The 12406-nt window shown below is 37.7% G+C and overlaps 1 pseudogene across 1 annotated transcript; it reads right to left on the minus strand.

Annotated features, from left to right (window-relative positions):
- Positions 1-6921: 6921 nt before the first annotated feature.
- Positions 6922-11658, minus strand: LOC308269567 (large ribosomal subunit protein eL32-like; annotated as a pseudogene). The gene is made up of 3 exons: positions 11198-11658; positions 10610-10840; positions 6922-7053 (listed from the first exon to the last, which is right to left on the minus strand). The product of its transcript is annotated as a large ribosomal subunit protein eL32-like (transcript).
- Positions 11659-12406: the final 748 nt, after the last annotated feature.

The raw sequence follows: 12406 nt of genomic DNA on the forward strand, positions 1-12406 counted from the left end.
AAGAAAGCAAATAAAAAAATTTTTAATAAGTCATAAAAAGGACACATTCATTACACACAAAATAATTAAAATAAGAGTAAAAGTAGACTTCTTAGCTGGGCATGGTGGCGCACACTTGTAATCCCCACGCTTGGGAGGCTGAGACAGAAGGATCCTGCAGGTTCGAAGCCAGCCTCTGCTGGCTTAAGAGACCCTGTTTACAAATAAAAAAATATAAAATAGGTCTGGGAGTGTAGCCCGGAGGTAGAAGGCCCCTGGGTTCCATCCCCAGTAACATAAAAAAAAACGAAAAAATTAGACTTCTTGCCAGAAACCATATAAGCCAAAAAACAATAAAGAGGTATGATTAAAGTGTTTAGAGAGAAGAAATATCGCAGAGTAGAATACTTTCTCAATGAAAAATCTTTTAAAATTTTAAGGGAAAATAAAGTTAAAAAAAAAAAAGATAGGGAAATATCTGCCACCAAACCTGAACTAAAAGAAATTTTAAGAAAACTTCTTCAGGAAGAATAAAAATGAAAACACTGAAATTCATACCCTCACAAAAGGAATGAGGAAGTACTATAAATAGTAAACATGTAGATAAGAAAGTTTTAACACAGGAATGCAAGGTTGGTTGAATATTCAAAATAAAGTCCACATTAATTCGCCCTATTAAAAAAAATCTTATGATCAACTTAAAAATGCAGAAAAGGTTTGACAAAAATCTAAACCCATTTCTTATAAAAAATTCTTCACAAATAAAGAAGACTAACATCATATTTAAAAGTCAAATCTGAATGCCTTTATCCTAAAGTTCTGAACAAGGCATACCAGAAATTCTAGCTAATACAGTGAGACCAAAAATAGAAATAAAAAGAACATAAATTGGAAAAAAATTAAAAATGTAAATTCAACACCAACACAATTAATTTACAAAGAAAACCCTAAAGAACTTACTAAAAAATAACTGAAGAACACAGGGTCAACATAAAAAAAAAATTTGTGTCTACATATAGTTGTTACTTGGTATACATGGGAGATTAGTTCCAGGACCCATACAGAACCAAAATCCACAGATCAGTCCAGTCCCTTTTAGAAAATGGCACAATATTTGCATATAATCTATATATATCCTCCCATATGAGAAAAAAATCATCTCTGGATCATTTATAATACTTAATACAACATAATGCTATGTAAATAATTGTTATTCTATACTGTCTAGGGAATGATGACAAGAAATTTTTTGCCAACTACTCCTCCAGTAGAGGATTAATATCTAGACTATACAGAGAACTCAAGAAACTCAATACTAAGAAAACAACACAATCAAAAAATAGGCAAGTGAAATAGGCACTTCACAAGAGAAGAAATCCAAATGGCCAGTAAATGTATGAAAAATGCTCAATATCATTGGCAATCAGAGATATGAAAATAAAAACTACCCTGAGATCTCACCTAACTCCAACTAGAATGGCAATCATTCCAAACACAAACAACATATGATGGCAAGGAGGTAGAGAATTGGGAACTCTAATACATTGTTGGTGGGATTAATTTTTTTTTCTTTTTTTCTTTTTTTCTTTGCAGTACGGGGCGATGGAAGTCAGTAGTAACCTACCTCTGAGTGATACCCCCAGCCCTAATTTTTTATTTTTTATTTTTTGGTGGTAATGGGGTTCCTGGAAACCCTTCTACCTCCGGGCTACCCTCCCAGACCTATTTTTTAATATTTTTTTTTATTTGGAAACAGAGTCTCTTAAACCAGCGAGGCTGGCTTCAAAACTGCACAATCCTCCTGTCTCTGCCTCCCAAGTGCTGGGATTACAAGCATGCACCACCACACCTGGCTTTATTCTTTATTTTTGAAACAGTGTCTCACTGAGTTGAAGGGGCCTCACTAAGTAGCTGAGGCTGTCCAGAACCACAATCCTCCGTCCAGAACCACAATCCTCCGGTCTCCACCTCCCGAATGCTAGATTACAAGCGTGTGCCACCACACCTGGATGGGATTAAAAATTAATACAACCACTCTGGAAAACAGTAAGAAGGATCCTCAGAAGAATAGGAACAAACCTGCCACTGATCAAGCAATACCACTTCTGGTATCTACCCAAAAGAATGGAAACCAAACCACCAAACTAATGCATGTGTATCTATGTTAGCTACACAATTCACAATTGCCAAACTATGAAACCAGCCAAGATGCTCACCAACAGATGAATGGATTACAAAACTACCTGATATTTATGTAATGGAATTTACTCAGCCATAAAGAAGGACAAATTTACATCATTTACAGGAAAATGGATAAAAATGGAACATTATGCTCAATGAGATTAGTCGGTCACAAAAAGTAAGAAACTGGATGTTTTCCCTAATATGTGGAAACTTGGGAGAAAAAGAGTCATAGGAGGGACTCTAGATGAAGGAGGAGAAACTATACATGAGCAAATGAGGCCTAACTGAGAGGCTAGGAGGGAAGAGAAGAGGAAAATTCCCTAATGTACATGATGAACATTCACAAGCATAACAAAGTATCAAAATCAATCATTAACCCAAACATGAGAAGGAGGGAGGGGAGAAGACAATGGGGTGGAAGGTGAGGAAGGGCTAAATTAGTGATGTGTGCATGTATGCCTCTATTATCTTGTACTCCATTAAGATGTATGACTAACATGTACCAATAAAGTAATTTTTTAAAAAACTCAATATTTGGCCTTAAATTATGGTGTACGGCATGCTAGATTTACCATTTTCATTTCCTCACACATTTATAATTGACACAAGAATTTCTAATATTTTAATTAATGCTTTTAAAGGTCATGGAGCATTTTTTCCCACTTATTACTGGAAATAATTTTAGTTTCAGCTTATATGGTAATTTCTGTAGTCTTGCATAACTGTGCAAAGCAGACGGTTTCTGTGTATATATGTGTAAGCATATGCATATGTATAAAGCTAGTTTTTATTTTTATTTTTTTATGGTACTGGGGTTCCTGGAAGCCATTCTACCTCCGGGCTACACTCCCAGACCTATTTTATATTTTTATTTGGAAACAGGGTCTCTTAAGCCAATGTGGATGGCTACGAACCTACATGATCCTCCTATCTCAGCATCCCAAGTGCGGGGATTAAAAGCGTGCACCACCACGCCTGGCTTAAAGCTAGTTTTTAAAAATAAAAAATAGGACATTCACATTCACTCTGAAAAAGAAGAAAATTTCAAACATTTTCAAACCAGTTGAATTCATGGATACATGAATATGGATATGGAAGGCCAAGTGTACTACAAGCTAATAACTGAGAATTAAATTAATAATACCAATTAAAATAACATCAGAAATTTTAATTACTTGGGGATAAATTTAATGAAAATATGTAAGACCTATATGTTTTTCAGACAATTCAATGCTGTTCTTAAATCTCTCCAAATTGATATAAAGATTTAATATAATCCTAATAAAACCTCAAGCAGGTTTTATTGTAAAACTGAAAAGAACCTATATGGCCAAAAAATTTTGAAAAAGAACAAAGGTAGAAGGCTCATACTATATAATTATGAATCTTATTAGCTAAAGTAATTAAGACAAAAGAATTATGGTGAGGATAGAATGCAGATATCAATATATAAATACATATATACATAAATATACATATATACACATACATACATATATATATACACATGCACACACACACATGCCACATGTCATAAAACCCAAGATAATACAATGAGAACAATGAGAATAGAATATTTTAATAACTGTTTACCATATTCAAAATAATGAACCTGGACACTGGCACTGTGTCAGTTAAAAAAAAAGTTAGCTGGGCGTGGTGGCACAGGCTTGTAATCCCAGCATTTAGGAGACTGAGACAGGAGGATCTCAGTTCAAGGACAGTCTCAGCTACTTAGCAAGGCCCTTTGCAACTCAGTGAGAACCTGTTTCAAAATAAAAAATAAGCTGGGCGTGGTGGTGCATGCTTGTAATCCCAGCACTTGGGAGGCTGAGACAGGAGGATCACACAGGTTTGAAGCCAGCCTCAGCTACTGAGTGAGGCTCTCAGCACCTTAGTGAGACCCTGTTTCCAGATAAAGTATAAAATGCGTCTGGGAGTATAGCCCAGAGGTAGAAAGTCCTTGGGTTCACCCCCAGTACCACAAAAAAATAAAAATAAAAAATAGGACTGGGGTGTAGCTCGGAGATGGAATGTCCCTGGGTTCCATCCCCAGTACCACTAAATTTTTTTTTTAAAAAAAGGTTAAATTATAAAACATTCAAGTAGAAAACAGTAGATAAATCTTTGAGATCAAACCATAAAAGAAACAAAGGGGAAGTTCATCAAATTAATATTTCTCTTATTCAAAAAACATTTTTCCATCCTCACCCCTAGAGTCTAAATCAATATACAGAGGTGACAATTGGCAAACTCATATATAACAGGTTATTTTTTATGCTGGTAGCTCCTGAACTACTTTCTGAGAAACACTAGTTTTTAGATCAATGCATTTTAGGTGATGGCTATTACGGAAACAAGGAGACAGCCAGCAAGGCTGAAGTTCTTTGGCTACCACTCATGCTACACTAAGCACTCCTTCCCAATGTTCATCATCTGAAATGGCTAATCCAACTGGGCACAGTGGCACATCCCTGTAATCCCAGTACTTGGGAGGCTGAGACAAAAAGATTGCAGATTTGAGGCCAGTCTCAGTCATTTAATTAGCAATCTAGCAATACCCTGCTTCAAAATTTAAAAAAAATATATATGTAATAGGACTGGGAGTGGAGAAGGTAGAATGCCCCTGGGTTCAATCCCCAGTAACAAAATAAAATAAAATGGCCAAGCCCATCTGCTGAACCAAGGAAAAGAAATACTTTAAAACACCATAGGTCCCAGCATTCAGGAGGCAGAGACTGGAGGATCCTGGTTCGCAGACAGCCTCAGCTACTTAGCAAGGCCCTTTGCAACTCAGTGAGACCTTGTTTCAAAAATTAAAAGACTAAAAAAAAAAAAAAAACTAGGGCTGGGGGTGTAGCTTGGAGGTATAATATCCCAGGGTTCCATCCCCAGTACTGCCAAAAAAAAAAAAAAAAAAATACTATATAGCTCTAGGAATACAGTATGGAGGGTCCTCAAAATATTAAATGTAGGGACATACCAAATACTATGTGCATGTGTGTTTCTGTCACACTGAACCTCAATATTAAGTATACTTACCATGCACCAATAAAATATGTATATATCCAAATATATATATATATATATGAAACATAAAAATACCATCTCCAAAAAAGGTATACAATCAACAACAAACAAATAAACAGAGCTACTTTACAATCCAGCAATTCCACTTCTGAGTACATACCAAAAGTACTAAAAGCAGAGACTCAAACAGGTATCTGTATACCCATGTTCATGGCACAATTATTCACAATAGTTATAGGGTATAAACAAGCCCACTATGCATCTATGAATGAACGGATAAACAAAATGTAAGATTCACATGCAACTGAATATTGTTGGGCCTTAAAAAGTAAATTAAGTTCTGATACATGCTCTGACATGAATGAACCCTAAGCCACTGTGCAAAGTGAAATAAGCTAGACACAAAAGGACAAACACTGTATGATTTAAATAAGGCACTGAGCTCAACTGTTGTAACTGCCCTTCTCTTAGAGAAGGGATGAAGTCCAGTTCATGATGCATAAGTTCCCAACCTATCCTGTTTATAACTAAGTTCTGTGATAATTTTGATGTACAATATATATTTTTAATTAGGGAAGCATACTAAAGCAGCTGAACTGCAGAAAGAATGACTGTGTATTCTACTTAGAAAATGACTGCACACATTCCTCAAACTGAGAACCAAGAGAAGCTTGCTATATAATCCAACATTAACGACAAATAGTTATGGTAAGAGCCACCAATGAAGCTCTGAGCTGAGTTAGTTGCATGATTCCAGACCTCAGCATGGCTATACAATCACAATGAAAAGAATATGTGAGAATCAATCAGCTTTAAATGTTGAAAAGTATTCAGTCATTCTTTTTTCCTAAAAAAAAAAAATTCTTATAACAGGAGAAATCCTGTAATGTTCATGATTACTCCCTGTTTACTTTAAAAAGAAAAAACAAAACTACTGAGTACAGCTATTCCTGGATTTCTCTCTCTAACCTTTCAATTTTATTTAAGCAATACCTTATGCAGCATATGATTCCTTTTTGATACATTCATGAAATATTTTCCCAGTGTGTTTAATTAACTTAGTCCCCACTGGGAGAACAGAAGCATAGTAACTACTCTTCATAATCTAAAATGGTACTTTGAAAAAAATAAGATCAAAGAACAATAGAAACAATACCTAAGTTTTGCCAAATACGTTTAAGCCAAAGCAGCTGTCAATCATCACTACAGACTGCTTCTTAAAGCCAATATACTTGATTATTTAGGTAATTGCATGGCTTGAATGTGTCTGTGACTAATCTGAGTTGTTAACTTGAATTTCTAAGAAATTTACTATAAATTTTCCTTGTACTATGGCTTGGCATCTTAAGCATTTTACCTTTTCTTAAATACCCCTTATATAAAGCATAGTAAATTATTCATTAAGTTGGCTTTAGGATATTGAAAAGAATAAAAGTAAATTGTTTAGAAGCCCACTTCTGAATAGTTGCTGTGGTATAATTACCACACATTACTTCAAATTTTTATTAAGTCTATATTTGAAATTATCCCATGCAATTACAGCCTGTTGCTATACTGGGGGAAAAAATCAATTAATGTTATACTTTTTTGTTAAGTGTGTTAGGGTTCTCCAGAGAAAGAGAATCAATAGGGTAGGGTAGGGTTGTGTGTGTGTTGTGTGTGTGTGTGTGTGTGTGTGTGTGTGTACGTGCACACACGTGTGTGAACAGAAAGACTAATTATAAGAAATTAGCTCACACAGTATGGAGCCGAGAGGTCCCAAGATCTGCAGTCAGCAAGCTGGAAACCCAGGAGAACTGGTAGTGCAGGTCTGAAAACCAGGAAAGCTGGGAGTCTGTGTTCCCCTCCAAGTGTGAGGACCTAAAAATTAGAAGAGCCAACAGTATAAGTTCCAGTCCAAGTGCAGAAGAAAATAGATAACCCAGTCCAATCAGTGAGAGAAAAATAACTTTTCTCTGACTTAGCTTTCTTATTCTCTTCAGATCTTCAATTAATTGGATGAAGGCCACACATAGGGCAATCTGCTTATTAATATCTTACAAAAAACCCCTCACAGACACACCTGGAATAATGTTTGACCAAATGTTTGGTATCCCATGGCCTGGTCATCTTGACAAATATAATTAACCATAAGAAGTCCACCTCTTTTCAACTTGGCACCCATATGTATCTTCCTAATCCATGCTTAGCCTCCCAATAAAGAAAGGTCATAACTGCACTGAACATAAGAAGACACACATCCTGCGTACAACCCAAAAAGCATTACCCTTTCCCCAGAAGAGAATATGAAGTCCTTGAGTGTTACACTTCTTGATATTCTGTAACTTAAATATTGCAATGTAAACTCAGTAATACTTAAGTACTATGATATAAAGTCAAAATATCTTATGTTACATAGTGAGAGAATACAAGGAATGAAACAAAGATATTTGTTTTTTATTTATTACACATATACAGTCATAAATAAAATAAGGAATAAATACATGACAATAATAGTCCTTGTTTTTGTATCCGATCACTAGGTTAGAGATGGTATTTATGACCACCTTCTTTCAATATCCCCCTTCTATAATCCCTTTGTATTCACAAGCATGTCAGCTTGTTATAACTGTTTACCTAATGGGTGATCTTAACCTTCATTTCTGAAGGTCTGGGCCCTAACAGTCCTGTCTGGGTTGGGTTGCTGAAGTTTCCCAGAGGGCATGGTAATATTAAAAGACATCCTGAAGGACCTCTTACATTCCAGCCACATTTTTATTGCCTCCACTGTGGAAAAGAAATCTAATTTCTCTTTGATGGTCAGGATCAATCACCCAAACAAGAATAGGAATTCTCTGCCTATAGATTCAGAAGCATGAAGAGGCCAAAGTGGTCAGGGGGAGTTTTAACTTCCAGTTCAATGGAATCATTGTTGTGTCTCCTAGTAGAAGCATCCTTCCCTCTGAAACTAGGACCTCTAAGCCAACAGGGCATGGGAATAGGAAGTAAAAGATTGCTCTATGAGTCACTAGAAGTAATTGTGAATAGTGCCATTCCCAGTTATACCCCTTGATTTCTAGACCCGTGTACCTCACCATAGGAGAGCAATACCATACATTGGATGCTAAATCAGAGCATATACAGCCTTTGGGGAACTGTGCCCCAGCCTTTCAAAGAATCCCCACCCAGCTACCATGGTAACTTAATTTTCAAAAGGCCGTTTTACCATTCTAGCAAGCCACCTGCTTTGGGGACATGTTAAAGAGTAGTACATTCCATAAGCATGAACACACTGCCACACTTCTTTCACTGTGAATAAGTTCCTTAATCAGAACCAATGCCATGTGGAATACCTTGATGGTAGATAAGTATTCAGCAAATTGAGAGATGGCAATTTGGGCCAAACAACTGCATACAGAAAGGGAAATTCATATCCAGATTCAGTGCCTATTCCAGTAAGAATAAAACATTGCCCTATCCATAATGAAAGCAGTCCATCATAAACAACCTGTCACCAGGTAGTCAGCTGATCATTCTGAGGAATGATGCCATATCAAGAACTGAAATCCTAGCCGGGTATGTTGGCTCATGATTGTAATTTCAGCATTTGGGAGGCTGAGACAGGATTGGGGTTCATGGACAGCCTCAGCTACTTCGTGAAGCCCTTTGCAACTCAGTGAGACCCTGTTTCAAAAATAAAGAATAAAGGGCTAGGGGTAGAATTCAGAGATAGAATGCCACTAGGTTCCATCCCCAGTATTGGGAGGAAAAAAAAAAAACTCAAATCCAGGCATAGTGGCACACATCTGTAATCCAAGTACTTGAGAGGCTGAGACAGGAGGATCTCAGGTTCAAGACCAGCCTCAGCAATATGGCAAAGTACTCAGCAACCTAGTGAGACTCTGTTTAAAAACAGGGTTGTGGCTCAGTGGTAGAATGCCTCGGTTCAAGCCCCAGTATCACAAGAAAAAAACAAAACAATTTAACATTGGTGGCTGCTACCAGCAAACTGGGCACTCAGCAGTGACCATACCCAAGTTGGCCTTAGTGAATGGCAATTCATGTTTCTAACATGTAACTTCCACCCCTGCACACATGACTACTTTGTTTATGCACCCACTGGATGACTGCTGGGAAAACAGGCTGACTAGTATTCACAGAACAGACTTTTCTATCCACATGATCATTACAAGCCTCCTCTGCTAACATCACCCTTTGGTGAACATTCGCTACAGACTCAAATATACCCATAGGGTTTTGCCCATTCAGAGAAATCTATCCATTTAACTTTTTCCCAAATTTCCTTATTATCAGTTTCCTAATTGTGTTCCTTCCAGCCAAACCATTGCCCCAGCTCATAAACTAGTATAAATTCACATGCCTGGACATTTCTCCTTCCAGGCAGTGAATAACCAGGTATAGCTCAAAGCTGTATTCACTAGGACTTCCCTTTAGCACTATTCAGATTCCCAAAAAGAAGCTATCTACTTTTGGATGGTGCCTGCATATTATGAAGGCCATGTGTAAACCAGGCCTAAGTCTTCTTTTCCTCTAACAATTGATATTAGAAACTCTCCAAAAGGCCACAGGTGCAAGCCAGGAGGGAAAAAAGGCAGTAGCAAAACAGGGACCATGGACACTAAGACCACTTCACGGAACCAACTTGGGCTTCCAGAGCCTCATGGGCCTGATCACACCACCACCATTTCCATCTGATGATGGAGTACTGCTGATGAAGAATATGCCACCCTTAACCATCCTGCTGTGGGATATTATTTTGAATTAAAGGCATTTTTAAAACCAGCAGATGAAAGAATATTACTCTGACCTTCTTACTGCTTCTTAAAAACAAAATATGAAGTTCCCATGTAAAAGACGTCCTTCCTATCCCTAAAGGAAAGTAACAGCCTTATCATCTAAAATGTAAAGTTGAAGCTAAGAGAAGTTCATGCAGGTAAATCTTATTTAACTCTGATCTTTTCTAGTCTTTTATCTACCCAACTAACTACACTAACCCAAGAGCCTTTGCCTCATCACACTTCACATGCCCCTATTCTTTATCAAATTCAGCACATAAGTGATTGATTCTAATCACTTCTTTTGAGTCCTTACTTTCTTATGAAGGAACCCATGTCACATGAAAAATAAACATGTATGCTTTTTCTACTGTTAATCTGTATCATGTCAATTTAATTCTCAGGCCAAGCCAAAAGATGCTAAAAGTTTTGCACTCTCAACACTGTGCACACCCAAATTTATTTATAAGTCAAATACCCAGCCTGTTAAGGTCATATGGTAATTTTATGGCCCACAGGCCAGTTAGTCTTTACTGAGGCCCATAGCAAGTCAAGCGTAGCTTCTCAAGAGATATTAGTTATTCGTGGAAGACAGCAAGGCTTTGTTTCAAATAAAGGTTTTTGAACTGTGATTCACCTACAGCGCCCCATCCAAGGCTCCAAACAGCATCTCTATCTGCCACTAACACTTCAAACATCATTGGATCTGTCGGATCATTTGATCCAAGTGGCAAAATAGCTGGTACAACAAACGAAATCTGTTGCAGAACTTTCTGTTGTTCCGAGCCCTGCTCAATACTAGCAGCTTTGTTGGGGTCAGGGGGTCCTTGGTAAAGGTTGACAGTAACACACCCAAATGAGGAATGTGTTGCCTCAAAAATCTAGAAGCTTACTAGACATTGTGCCTGGTTGTTATTTTTGTAAGAGGTACTAGATGTAATAATTGTCCTTCATCTTAAGATCTCAGCATTTCCCACATCATGGACTTCTGAAAATCTCACTGAAATAGAGACCTCTGAATTTCAGTTGGACTTCCCACTCTATGACACACAAATATCTTACCAGTAAGTCTAGAATAGTTACTACTTCTCCCTCACTGTGTCTATTCAGCATGTCATCAATGTAGTGGGCCAATGTGATATCTTGTGCAAGAAAAAGGTGAGCCAGGTTCGTGAAAACAATATTATTTTTGGCAGACTTTGTAGATTTATTTAAAGAGACACACATACACACAATTCCAAGGTAAGCTGTCTATTCATTTCTTCATTGTGCAGCCTGGCACTGAGGTTGGTGACTCTGATGGCCAGCTGGGCTGCTCTTTCCACAATGGCTTTGTGGTTGTGAGACACAGTGGCAAACAAATCTCAGCACAGATCAGTTGTACATCAAGAGCCCTTCCAGCCTCTTGACACTGTAGACCAGGAACTTCCGGTCTAGGCAGCATGTGCTTTGTTTTCTTATTGTTCCCATTACCAATGTTGGACATCAAGATCTGTCCCTTGAATCTTCTCCACATCTTGTTGTCAATACCTTTGGGTTTCTACCACTTAAGCTTCATTTGGATAGATCAGTCTGACTGGTTCCAGGTGAACTTCTTGGTTCTCTTTTTGATGATCTTGGACTTCACGAGAGGTCTGAGGGCAGCCATGATGCCAAACAGGAGATGGCTGCTACCTCTATAGGCAGCACCAAGGAAGCCTGAAAACTAAACTATGAGTTAGAAATAGAGAGCTGTTACACCCTGAGGTAGGAGTGTAAATGTGTGTTGCTACTCATAGCTGGAAGCAAACTGCTTCTAGCAGGCCTTGTAGAACAGACAAGGATGTAGAAAAGATATGTGCCAGATCAATAGCTGCAGACCAAGTACCAGGGGCTAATGTTAATTTGCTTAAGCAATGAAAACATACCCAGTACAGCAGTTAAAACTAGTCACCACTTGGTTAAACTAATGATAAGCCACTAGCATTTTCCAAGGTCACTTTGTCTTCTACACAGGCCAAATAAGATAGCTGAATGGAGATGTGATAGGAATCATCATCCTTGAATCTTTCAAGTCTCTAATGCTGATACTAGCTTCTGCAAACCCTCTTGAAATGTGGTATTGCTTCTGACTGACTACTTTCCTTGGTAGCAGCAAGTTCTAATGGCTTGTGCCAGACATTTACCATCACAATAGCTCTTATTCCATTGGTCAGAAAATCAGTGTAGACTGCAGCTGTTCCATAAAAGCACCCCAAAACTGGGGAAATAACCAAAGTATGAGTTCAGGGACCAATAATTCCTACTGAGAATAACCTAAGCTAAAATCCATTGACCTCCTAACCTTCATGAGCCTCTATTCAGACTGGTGGACAACAGTGACATTTTAAGACTCATGGAAATAATTTCAGTTCAGAGCCAATCTCCAAAAAGTTTGATCATCTCCTTTTTCCCAATGC

Source organism: Muscardinus avellanarius (assembly GCF_963383645.1).
Source record: "Muscardinus avellanarius genome assembly, chromosome: 11".
Taxonomy (NCBI): domain Eukaryota; kingdom Metazoa; phylum Chordata; class Mammalia; order Rodentia; family Gliridae; genus Muscardinus; species Muscardinus avellanarius.